Here is a 12,950-nt window from a genome sequence, read left to right as displayed (position 1 = left end):
GCAGCAAATAACAGTCTACAAACTATGGCTTAAATCATATAGAGACTAGGCTTGGGCGGTATAATTTTTTTCATACCGTCATACCTTGCTGACATCATACCGTGGTATACGGTATATGACGGTATGACTTGGGTCGACTTGAGCGAGGTGGCGTTCGGCGGCAAATAGATGTTTAAAACGGTATATTATATGTTCGGTATAAAATGCAGCCCGAGCCGGTAGACGCTCGCGACGTGCCGCGACGTGCGCGCAAGTGCAAAACAAGGGCTGCATACATGACACATTGTGCAAATGGCACATTTTGAGATCGGATACAGGACGCGTTTGTAGATGTCCGACGTTGTTTCCATTGTGAGCTAAGTTAACAATATATCATCATACATAAACATTTTCTGGGAGTAAATACTTGACTTATTGAATAAAGTTTGCTATGTTCACTAACTAGTTTGGCAATATTATTCCGTGCATGTGTTAAAAACCTTATTTCCATTTGATTAATTGGATTACTCGCGTGAATGTTTAGCACGTAAATGCTTTCGTTTTTAAAACCGTCCGACCTCGACTACAAAACCATCAATCAGTTGCATAGGATTAAAAAATGTCAACACTCACTCACCCCGTCCTAAACATTCCCAAAGAAGTGCCTCTGTCTCTCGTTGTGCTGGATGAAGTCACTGGCGACGAATAAACCCAAAATAGTCCCAAACAGGCGCAGAGGCATTTTTCTTTTTGACTAGTTGTCCGAGTTCGGGGCCGGCAAATGCTGCCGCCATCTTGCTCAGCTCAGCTCTGTGCTGAGCTCTGAGAGAGGGAAAGACGGACTGCCCTCCCCTGCCCTCTGCTGGCGTGTGCTGTGTATTACAACCAATGTCGTCCCTGTCAAAACTCCGTGTCAGTGTAATAGAATGAAACGCATTGGCGCACAGTCTGTGACGTCACGGTATTGAAAATCATACCGACGGGATTTCGAAATACCCTGGTATACCGTAATACCGTCATACCGCCCAAGCCTAATAGAGACACATATGTTTCAGTTTCTGGAATGTGACTAATCTTTCACAGCATTAGGCGCATTCACACCGCAGTACTTTTCCCACAAAGGTTCATGAGAACTTAGTTGATCAGAACTCTTTAGTTCTGATGAACAGATACAGATCGCGTTCACACCGGAATAAGTCCCTGGGGGTGGATTAGGCAAATGAAGCCGCTGACGTCACTTCTTCTTCTTCTGCTTTGGGTTTACTGGCAGGCCGCAAAGAACTTCACGGTGTATACTGCCGCCCAAAATCCCCGGCCGGAAGTCCCCGGTTGTTGGGGACTGGCTTCAGTAGAAGCTGCTGGGACTCCCAGCAGCTTCTACTGAAGCCTTTCGATTAAATCGCCAGAACGCCGACACCTCCTCATCTCCACCGCTCTCATGTTTTATTTTGTGTTGCCATAAGTTAGTCTCTCTGCGTTTCTGCGCTGGGCTAATGCTAATGCTAATAATGCTAATAAAATGGTGGCTTCACAACACTTTTTTTGAGTTTTACGGGGCGTGGTTTGCAATCCGCCCAGCCAATCAGAAATATAGCTCTTTTCTCACAAGAGAGCCGCATGAGAGTCCTTGCTCTCTAGCAGGGACGGAAAAAGGGGGTAAAAAGGTTCTCATGAACTAATTTTAGTTCCGGCTCTTTTTGGTGTGAACGCGACATTTCGGAACTATATCGGAACTAAAGTGGGAAAAGTACTCCGGTGTGAACGCGGCTATTAAGAAAAGTGCAATACTGTCACAGGCCCTTATTGTTTCCCTCTACAGCTCAACACAGAAAGTGATTGTGATATGAAGTACAACTTGCCATTTTGGTTGGTGGGGAGGAAGGAGGATCTCTGTCGGGCTCAGGGCTAGAAGCTACTTCACAGGGAGCCTGAAATTGTAACACAAAAAAAAGACACTATTGTCACCTTGGTAGTGGTGTGATCTGACTTGTGTGCTGCAAAGGTTTAACAGTTATGGATGTGTGCACATGCTGGATGAAGGCAATGATCTATTGTCTAGTCATGTCAACAGGTTGTAAAATCATCTGTCCTTACAAGGACTGCTGTCCCTACAGGACACCCTGTGAGCAGACGGCCTTTATCTTTCTGTGTAGTATGACATTTAACCCGTTTCAATTTGACCCAAAGTATGGGGAAACGGAGCCCCCTTACCAAGACGATAGTCCTGGTAAAATAGCTTCAATCTATACCGGTCAGCGACACGCAACAATGTGTGGAAAAACAATACATTGAAACTTACCATCTTGTCCCGATGTGTTTGGAGTTGTACGAAGTTCGGTCCTACCACATACTTCCTATAAATAAGTGAAAGACAGGCACGACTTTAAAACATTATTGACTCATTTTGTATTAAATCAGGTGAAATTCTGAAAATAATGTTAACAGTACAATTTATTTTGCTGAAATAAATCAAATCTGCTTAACTGAGCTGAGTGGTAGTACCATGAAGAGCAATGCAACATTTTTTCCCTGTCAGTTAAGCAATGTCCTAAATAGAACAGAACCTCACTATTGAGCACCAGGGCCAAGCAGGATCCCCATAGTTGTATGTTATCTCCTCGTCTGGGAATATTTCCTTTACAGCAAATAGGTACAAGTGTGGGGAATTTATTTTAATTGTGTAGCAGTCAGTTTATATTTTTGGCAGCACTGTTGAGCATTTTAAAAATGTATTTTCATGCCCCTATGCAAGGCTTAATCTTTCTATCTTTATAGCCACTGGTGTAAAGTAACTAAGTTCATAAACTCAAGTACTATACTTGGGTACAATTTTGAGCTACTTGTATTTTACTTAATTATTTCAATGTTTTGCTACTGTGTACTTCTACTCCTCTACAGTTCAGAGGTACATGGTGTACTTCTACTCCACTACATGTATTTAATACCTTTAGTTACTTTACAGATGTGGATGAATGATGTGAAATATAATCCAGTGTTAAATCAGACTTTAGTTCCACCTGGAGTAAATCCACAAGCTACCCTGCAGTATACAAAGTCATTCAAACTAGCTGCACCTTTACCAGCTTTGAGAACACTTTCATGATCAATCATTAGAAAACATATCATATCTATTATTCTGAAATGGACCAATCCGCACAATGACTACTTTTACTGTCGCTACTTTCACTATATTTTGATGAGAATACTTTTCTACTTTTACTTGAGGAACATTTTGAATGCAGGACTTTTACTGTAACAGAGTATTCCTACACTCTGGTACTTCTACTTTTACTCAAGTACAAGATCTGAGTACTTTTACTTTTACTCAAGAACAAGATCTGAGTACTTTTACTTTTACTCAAGTACAAGATCTGAGTACTTCTACTTTTACTTGAGGAACATTTTGAATGCAGGACTTTTACTGTAACAAAGTATTCCTTAATTGTTGTATTGGTGCATACATGAGGATATGGTAAACGTTCTTCAGCAAAGCTAAGACATCTGTTTGAGCGGCCACTTTAGTATGATGATTAATGATCTATCGATCATAAATCTATCGATTAGATGAGAGGGGCACACATTTACATATTACATATCCTGAAAACGTACATTGTTGAAAATACGTGAGGCTGATGAACTAAGAGCGATGGCTAAAAGGTCAGGGTCATATTGATGAAACAATGCTATACGGTCTTTGATACTACATACTGTATGAGATGAATGGCTTACCTTTAAATGTGTTAATGAACCTGGCCTCTAGGAAGGGTTTGTCTCTGCCCAGAATGATATGCTCTATTGCATCCTGTTCAGCAGTCTTTCTCCTGCTCCTTCGCATCATCCTTGCTAAAAAATAAAACAGAGAACAGGCTAAGTTTAATGTACATGGTTAACAATAACATCTCTTGGGGGAAAAAAGATGCATTAGAAAAAAGAGGGGTTCAATATGAGGCATGATACACTGTTCTATTAAAGATGGTAGTTCATTAATAAGAATGCACAACATTTTTAAAGTCCCGGAACGTCGTCCTGGTGTGCTCCGACGGCAGTGCACCTACAGTCAACAGCTACGTCTGCATGTAGGTGCATGAAACCTACAGGTGCATGAAACGCTGCACGTTTCATTTGAAAAACAGGGTAGTCTGCTCCTCCATGCATGCACAGATCATGCACTGAGGAGCCGCTCCGTTGTAACCGCATGACGGCTGCCCGCTGCACGGATGTGAGAGCTCCACAGTAACACACAGCACACATCTGTCTTAGCAGCATTTTAAAGACGATTATTTATTCAAAAAGTAACAGGCCAGTAGTATAACTAGTAATCAACACACATGAGTGGGTATAAATAGTCAGCCTTTTAATATCACATTGCATTTAATTCAGTTGTAAAGCGAAAGTCATTACCATGTGGTTGATGCTAAGCTAAACTGTGCTAACTGACAGCAGAGTTAAAGGTTAATGTAACGTTTCCAGTCAAATGCAGTGTCTTGGTAGGATTAACTTACTAAATAACTAACTAACTAACTTCATCCCATTACTTTTTAAAACACACGAAAAGCGATGGGGAGCATGCCCCGTGGCGTACACTGAGCCGGACAAACGAAGTAATAAACGAACAGCTGCAGTTTTGATGCTAGGTTGTAGCTGGCCACCAAACAAACATTTAAATCCTTATTTTTTGTTTCAAATACATGATAACAAATATCATTTACCAGTTTTGGTTACAAGTCCGAATTGCCGTCAACGATCTCCTCAGCCATGTACTACTGTCTGCTACTGTTTCTTGGTGAGACATTGACCGAAAACTGAAAGGCCAATCCCTGATGAGAACCTGCTCGCCTGATGACTGCTGGCCAATCCCGGACAACCTGCCTGATTGAATCTTTAGCCGCCCAATCAGTGAGCAGGTGTGTCCAGCCAATGAAAAGCGCATATTTTGTGTAAAATGAGAGGGAAATGTGTATGAAACTGCAATACCATGAATCGGCTGTACGAGCGTTTTATACACAATGAGCACACACAAATATACACTAGAAATCAGGTATAGCCGGTTTATTAGGACATACCTAGAAAAAGCGGGTGGGTTTTATTTACATAAAGTGCTTCTACACTGCGCGACTTGTGAGGACACCAGTTTTGTCTTCACAAGTCGAAATGTCCTTATAATGCTGGTGTGTATCCATGATAATTGTCCTCATAATCCAGCCACACACACACACACACACACACACACACACACACACACACACACACACACACACACACACACACACACACACACCTAGCTTGTTAACTTCACATATGGACAGATTTTTAATGAAGTTACCTAAAGTGAGAGAGGAGACAGCGTCTGTCAGAAAACGGAGGAAGTATGACAATGATTATTTGAAGCTAGGATTTTCATGGACCGGTCCTGATGACACTCCACTGCCACAGTGTGTTTTCTGCAACGAGGTGCTAGCTAATGACAGTATGAGAGCATGTAAACTCCGGCGTCATATTGAGACGAAACACCCATGTTTGGTGACCAAGCCACAGGACTTTTTGGACCGGAAGCTCAAGGAATTGCAGTCACAGAAAAATGTCATTGACACATTTAACACTGTGAATACAAAGGCAACCGAAGCATCATACCGAGTGGCTTTACGGATAAGGCAGGTAAACCTCACAACATTGCTGAAAAGTTACTCCTCCCTGATGCTAAAGACATCTCCGTCTCAACTATTTCCCTCCGAGTGCAACGTATGAGGAAGCTGCCATCCTTAACCTCAACATGTTTAAAACATAAAGATAAAGAGGTTTAAAAAAGCTATTGTTTAATGTTTTAAGGAGGTGACGCTCAGCAAAAAGAGAAAGGTAGCGAAAACAGAGCATTTTATGACATTTTCTCTTACTGGACCTCTTTGAAATGCAATTGAATACCCCTGCATTATAGCAATAATAATAATAATAATAATAATAGCAATAATAATTGGGAGGGGAGGGCGCAGCTGTGATTATGTTCTCTGAGGGGAGGCTCGCCTTCCCACACTTTGGGAACCCCTGGTGTAATGTATCCTATTATATTCTATGGCGTTATTATATGATCAGTATGACAGATGAACAGATCGCCACTGGGCTTACAACTAAAGACACAGCACGCAAAAACTGTGGCTTGTGTAGGCTACAACTCCTTATGCATACTGCAAGTTTTGAAGTGCCAGAGCGGCAGGGGCGGCGCCAGGGGGGAGCTAGGGGGTGCTGAAGCACCTCCCAGGATTGCCAAAGCACCCCCAAAGCACCCCCAAGAAATGTGTTTTATTTTTTTTCCCGAAGATTATTATTATTATTTTTATTAAATTAAATCAGAAAAATTATTGATTACATCAATGCAAATGTGAAACAAACAAATGTTTGACCAAAAACATAAAGCCAACACAGGTGATATGATTAGGCCAATGGCCAGCACCCATTAGATTTTTGACCTACCCATAGGCTAAATTATTTTGTGACACTTGAGTGACTTCCTGTTAGCTGGAGCCCCAAATTATAGATCGTTTTGGTTAGCATCTGATGCTAGCTAGCCAAGCTAACGGATATAAGGAGCTTTTTTAACAATAAGGTGGAGGGAGGACTCTCTCCTGTCAGACTGAGAGTCTCAGATAACCTCAGCTCAGTTGAAGTAAAGGACTCTCAGTGTTTAGATAGTTAACTTTAGTCTAGTTATCTCAGTGGGTCTCAAACGGTTTGTTTTAAAAGGGGAGTGATTTTTAAAACATCCATAAAGAAATAGAAAATCTGTTTACAGTTCTGTTTCATATGGATGTTGAGAGATGTATCCATAGATCTCTTTATTTTGCTCTCAAAGTGCACCAGATTGATGCTTTTAACGTCAATATTTAAAAAAAGATCTTCCCCACTAGAGGAGGTGAGGACCCTCCTAGAGGAGGTAAGGTCCACTCCCCACTTATAAAAATAGCACTTTACCCCTGCTTACACCTATATGCCGTGAGCTGATTACCGAGCCTTCATTGTAGCAGTCGCCATTGACTTAATACTTAAGTCAATATAATGAAATAACTAAGTCAATATAATGAGATAACTAAGTCAATATAATGAGATAGTAAGTCAATATAATGAGATAACTAAGTCAATATAATGAGATAACTAAGTCAATATAATGAGATAGCTAAGTCATTATAATGACTTACAGGACTTTTTTTTTTCTGTGGCGCAAACAGGCTTCCATAACCTCGAGGGCCGTATCAAATGGTTTCGCGGACCGTATACGGCCCGGAGGCCGGAGGTTCCCCACCCCTGCCATAAATGAACCACTTTATTCCAGACTCAGTGTTCCTTCCTTAGCTTTTTTTTGTACTTCTCTCCCCATCTCAACTTCCTCCCTCTATTTTCCTACATCCATTTTCTGTCTCTTTCTTCATGTTTCTTCACATCCCAGGTTGGTGCAACTTTCCACTGGAACAGCTGAGCTTTTGGAGACGGATGGAGCAACTGATCAAAGGATTCACAGGCCACAGACCGAGATCAGATGACCTGGCGTGGGCCAAGAAGACCGACAGATAAAGACGGGGATGTATGTGGGAAAAAACACACACATACATTTAGCTCATGCTTCCTTTGCTTAAGAGCAAACATTCAAAGAAAGTTTTGCAGGAAAAAGAAACATCAAAGATGGATTGGAAAATTACTGTATGTGCTGGAGTGTGAAACAAGCTTTCAACATACGAGGTCATTATAGCTGTCAGAGCCTATCAGCTTGTAGTCCTGTTTATCCAATGAGGTGTAGGGGAATTCTGGAGGTTGGGCTCTCCAGGAGTGACAACCACACAAGTTTGATTCCTTGTCTGGTTTTTGTCAGTTTTAGAAGCATCTCTCCTGGCGGTTTCTTTTCACACGGGAAGGTGAAACTGATGATTGTGTGCGTCAGATAAAACATTTTGTGCCTGTACTTGATGATCTCCACAGGCAAGATATGACTTTGGGAGGATTAACATGAAAAACAATACATAAAATACATACCGTAGCTTCCTTCAAAATGTACAGCCATATTATAAACGTCTCACTCACACAAAAAAATCAGGTTGTCCAGTTTTGGTGAGTTTTTTACATTACTGTCTTTTCAAATTGTAATACTTTTCTTATGCCAACATCTGTCATTGGTCTTTCGCTACAGCACGCAGGGCTAGGGCTACACAATTTGGAGAAAATGACTAATTTTGACTGAAATTGTATTTACGATATTATTCACAATATTGAAGGGATTGATCATGTTTTAATGACAAGTCTTTAATCAGTGATCTGTACCAAACAATTATCCTTTGTTAAGTCTATATAATAACATTTTAATGCATTTTAGCACCACACAGCTTCAATCAAAATGGGATTTTAAAACATATATAGTCTTTAAAATATCTTGTAACTCTTGCTTTAGGAGGTTAACGCCTGCCAGGCTCTATCTAAAGGTAGAACATCCACTTACAGCATATTTAAAGCCTCCGTTTCGGTGAACACTCATGAGAATAGTATCAGTCATTTCATGTTACCCTCAGCCAGAAAGTGAATGTGCTTTAATGTTTTATTCTAACATTTAACGAAATACAAACAATCTGGCATGAAAGATTGGATGACAGGTTGATTTTCTTATTTATCCCAAGTCTCTTGTCTCCATTTTAACATAAAGTGGCACAGACACAAGCAACACCTTGTTGGCATCAGTGGCTTCTTTTTCTGTATTCATGCAGCGCCTGCAGACAGAAATCTATCCCGCAGAAGTTCCCTTTCTTGGAGGATGCTTTTGGCTGCCCCAAAGGCAATCACACAAATCCTACATGTGTAGTTAAAGTTAGCGTTTCACCTCCAAACGGGCTGGCTCAGGGCAGGAGAGTTACCATGTTATAACTCAATATCTAGAAAAGCTCAACCAAGACTTAGGCACTTCCTAATCACTCAAAATCTTAGGAAAAGCTTGAAAACCCTTTTGGTATTTATTTTCTCGACAAACCACATTTGCAGTCTTTCATAAGCATATTATTATTTAAACATTTTTGAAAAGTTGATTCATTGCTGCTTTCATATTTTCAATTCTCTTGTCGAACAGACAAATAAATCTCATCAGCAGTTCAGCAACATGCTTATTGATGCTCCGCTGTGCTGCGTATTTGACTGCAACTGTAAATACTAAACACGACAACAACAAGAAATGTGTCACAAAAACTGAAATCAGAGAGATTTATTCAAGAAATGCATGGCAACGTTTTTACATCAAGCTGTGGCAGCAAATGGGAAAGGAAGAGGAGAAATTGCACTGGAGAAAAAAATATTATTTAACAAAACTGATTAGCTTATAAAATTCCAACAGCATTTTTCTGGCTTTTTCATTTCTATTTTTTTATTAACGGATCAAGCCTTGTTCAGGTACATTTTGACATTCCATTTCGTAGCAAAACACTCGCTGCTCGTCTTGCCTTAATGTTTATATCTGCACTTTGATTTAAATAAAGGATTATGAACTCCTTTGTTTGGTCATATTTGATACAAAACATAATGTTAAGAGATAATTTACTAAGAACATGTAGTTTGCAGGGGGGTTGAATGGTTACATTATTTTTAATGCTGTTTGAAAGACTTCTTTAGTGCACAAGAGGCCTGCTAATCCAATATGTACCAACGAAATGGGGACACGAGCAAACGATTTTTTCTTAATCCTAAAATCTTTTGATTTTAAGGTTAATGCAGTGCCTGGCTCAAAGGTTTAAATCTAGAGAGATGGATCACCCTGTAGATAAAAGCCACTGCTGAACCACCAGCGCCCTCTAGTGTAGGTTTGCTGCTCCTACACTTGTATTCTTCTTCTCCCTGTCAGAAATACATTTGGATAGATGCAGAGGTCAAAAGGTCGCCACGTTCTGCTCTACATCCTGCCACGTGACCTCCAGATTGGTTCAGTGAGTCTCACCATCACGCCCCCCCCCCCCACCACCCCCCAGGAAGCAGAGCCCCTGTTGGGATACAGCTGCTGCAGCGGCCCCTCTGGAGCCTGCTGAGAGCCGGGGGCCAGAGAGGGAGGAGAGCAGGGGAAGTAATTAGAAGAGAGAGGAGGCAAGGACAGGTGAGGGGGAAAGGGGGGAGACATGTGATTTAAACACGACAGATATCAATTTGATATTCGTTTTTTAGAAGGATGGTCAATGTTTGAGTTTAGCAACAAAAGCAGTCCAATAAATCCATAACCAGTACTGAGTGATACAGAGGGAGAAAGCAGGATTGTCAGTTGATTTTCATAGCTACTGTCAATAGTAAGCTGGATCAACTTAAAAATAAAAATAACTTCAGTTCCTTTTGCTGCCTTACACTAAGATAACTCAACATTTTTTGTATTTTAGGTTTAAAGTTGTTTTGTATTGTATTATTCAACACATTTTAATTTTGTTCAGTGTATGTCCAAATGAAGAAATACATCTAAAAATAACTTAAATGTTTACAGATTAATTATTTATGTTTCTATCTGCTAATTGATTAATCAACTGAGCTGTATACAACACAAATATTGTTATTTAAAACCCTTGTGTATTTTTTACAATTCCCTGGTAAACCTTCAAATAAATGTAGTAAAGTAATAGTTACCTTTCAATTTTGTCAAGCGTCACCCAGGGAAATACTCAGGTTAAATACAAATACCTACATTTTAGTACTTGTACTTAACTTGAGTTATGTTATTTGTAACATTCCAACCCATTTGCTGTTTATTTTTGCAATTTAGCAGTTTTGTAATTTGTTTTTGTGACATTTTTCAAAGTCTCTTTAATACATTTAACCACACAGTTTGACATTAATTTGTTAGGTGCATAACAAGTAACTGATCATCACACATACGAACAGAGAGACAGTGTCCGTTACCTGAGTGTGAACATGTGCACACACACACACACACACACACACACACACACACACACACACACACACACACACACACACACACACACACACACACACACACACACACACACACACACACACCAGGGGATGTGACATGTTGCAGATCGCTGCCTGATCTCTCACGTCTTCATATAGCTCGCAGTAGGAGCTCCTCTGTCATCCACACATTACTGCCACCACTTCCACTGTTACACCCAGCGCTAACAAGACACACATGCAGCTAGCCTCCTCCACACACACACACACACACACACACACACACACACACACACACACACACACACACACACACACACACACACACACGCGCACACACACACACACACACACACACACACGCACACGCACACGCACACGCACACGCACACACACTCTCTCTCTCTCTCTCACACTCTCACTCTCTCGCTCTCTCTCTCTCTCTGCGTGGTGGTGACATATTGGATCTCACTATGCTGATGTGCTTGGCTGATCAGTGTCTCACGCTGGCAGCTATTAAAGTTTCTATCAGAGACACAGGGCTTGATGGCAACACAGCAGCCAGACGCAGAGACATGAATGTGCAGCTTTTAACTCAATTCTTCATTATCATATAAAAGTTTTTTACGAATTGTGCACAAAAGTGATCACAAATCAAAAGTATATACTTTTTGTTCTGATATATATCATTAAGCCAAATCCCAAATCTTAGAAAACTGTGCTCTCATAGAAACACTTCATAAGAATAGTATTTGGAATCATCTGCTCCGTATGCACCATTAGCAGAATATTTTCTCTCTTTAGATATTTGAGGAACATCGAGTTTGACTAGTTTCACACATTACTTTAAAGTTATTAAGGAGACTGGCTGAAACCCCTTTTATCTCCTTCGTGGTGGTGGTGAAGTCCATAGGGACTTGGCATGGCAACTGGAAGGTCACCAGTTCAAGTCCCGGAAGGACCAAGTGCTACCGAGGTAAGCAAGGCACCGTTCCCTACACTGCTCCCCGGGCGCCGTACATAATGACAGCCCACTGTTCCTATCACTAGGATGGGTCAAATGCAGAGAAACAGTTTTGTTACCAGTACCTGTATGTAATGATAATAAAGTTCAGTCTTTATTAAGCTGACATGGTGAATGTGCTAGCAATCAAGTGCCAATGTTACCATCTTAAAGACGCCGAGCATACCAACATTAATTCAGAATTGTGTTTCTGGATACCTAGTAAACATCGACATTGATCAAAAACGTTGAAGTTGTAAAACCCCAAAACTGAGCCACAACGTCATTTGGTTTATTAGTTATGTTTTTCGTTGTTCTTAGTGTCACCAGTGATTTAATTTGGACCTTTCCTCCCCTTTTGGTTAATTGCTGCCGTGGTAAGCCCCAGCATTTTATTGAAAGTATTGCCTGCTCCTGTGCATTTTGTATTTATAAATATAGTAACCTTCTCATGTTATCTCTAACTATCTCTGCCCACAGTGTAAACGAACCTGATTGTACCATAACATATGTTTCTTTCAAAACTGTACATGAATGTATAAAAATCCCATTTTGGTCACCATATGGTACACATACATTTTATTTATTTTAATCGTTTATTTAGCAGGGACAATGCACAGTAATTAACACTTAAAACATTAAAATGTTTCAAGCGTAACAGTGCCAGATTTAGCTTCTATTTCCATCCGCAGTCCTACATGGTTCATACATCTTTTGGGACATACTTTACATTCTGCTTTTCTCAATCTAAAACACTTTAAACCTTTCAATTCAATCTGTATCAGATGTTTTTTGTGTCCAGTGTAGAGAAGTGTTTTGCTAAACACTGAGTCGTTTTCTGCAAAAAGTGTAAGGCTCAGAACTTCAGAATTTGTGTTTTGTGTATCATGTTTAAAACCTGTAAGATATCTATCAGTGAAGATGTTTAGGGTAAGGGCTGTGGAAGCAGTTAGAGACAGGCCAATCCTAGCAGAATCAGACATAACTGGCCTGCGAGACGAAACTCAGGGTTACATATTGGTAAGAGAAAATAAGACAAAAAAGTGGATTAAGTACAACA

General features: G+C 40.4%; 1 protein-coding gene across 2 annotated transcripts in view; it reads left to right on the top strand.

Annotated features, from left to right (window-relative positions):
- LOC307039264 (uncharacterized protein) overlaps positions 1-12,950 on the top strand; it is an 82,048-nt gene that overhangs the window by 35,218 nt on the left and 33,880 nt on the right. For both annotated transcript variants that reach the window (XM_079681145.1, XM_079681146.1), the window contains exon 2: positions 7,415-7,549. The gene's annotated coding sequence lies outside the window, so the exon portion shown is untranslated. The remainder of the gene's footprint in view (positions 1-7,414; positions 7,550-12,950) is intronic.

The sequence above is a fragment of the Notothenia rossii genome (genome assembly GCF_949606895.1).
Source record: "Notothenia rossii genome assembly, chromosome: 5".
Lineage (NCBI taxonomy): Eukaryota > Metazoa > Chordata > Actinopteri > Perciformes > Nototheniidae > Notothenia > Notothenia rossii.
The sequence above is the reverse complement of the archived record's forward strand: the minus strand, read 5'-3'. Positions and strand labels throughout refer to the sequence as shown.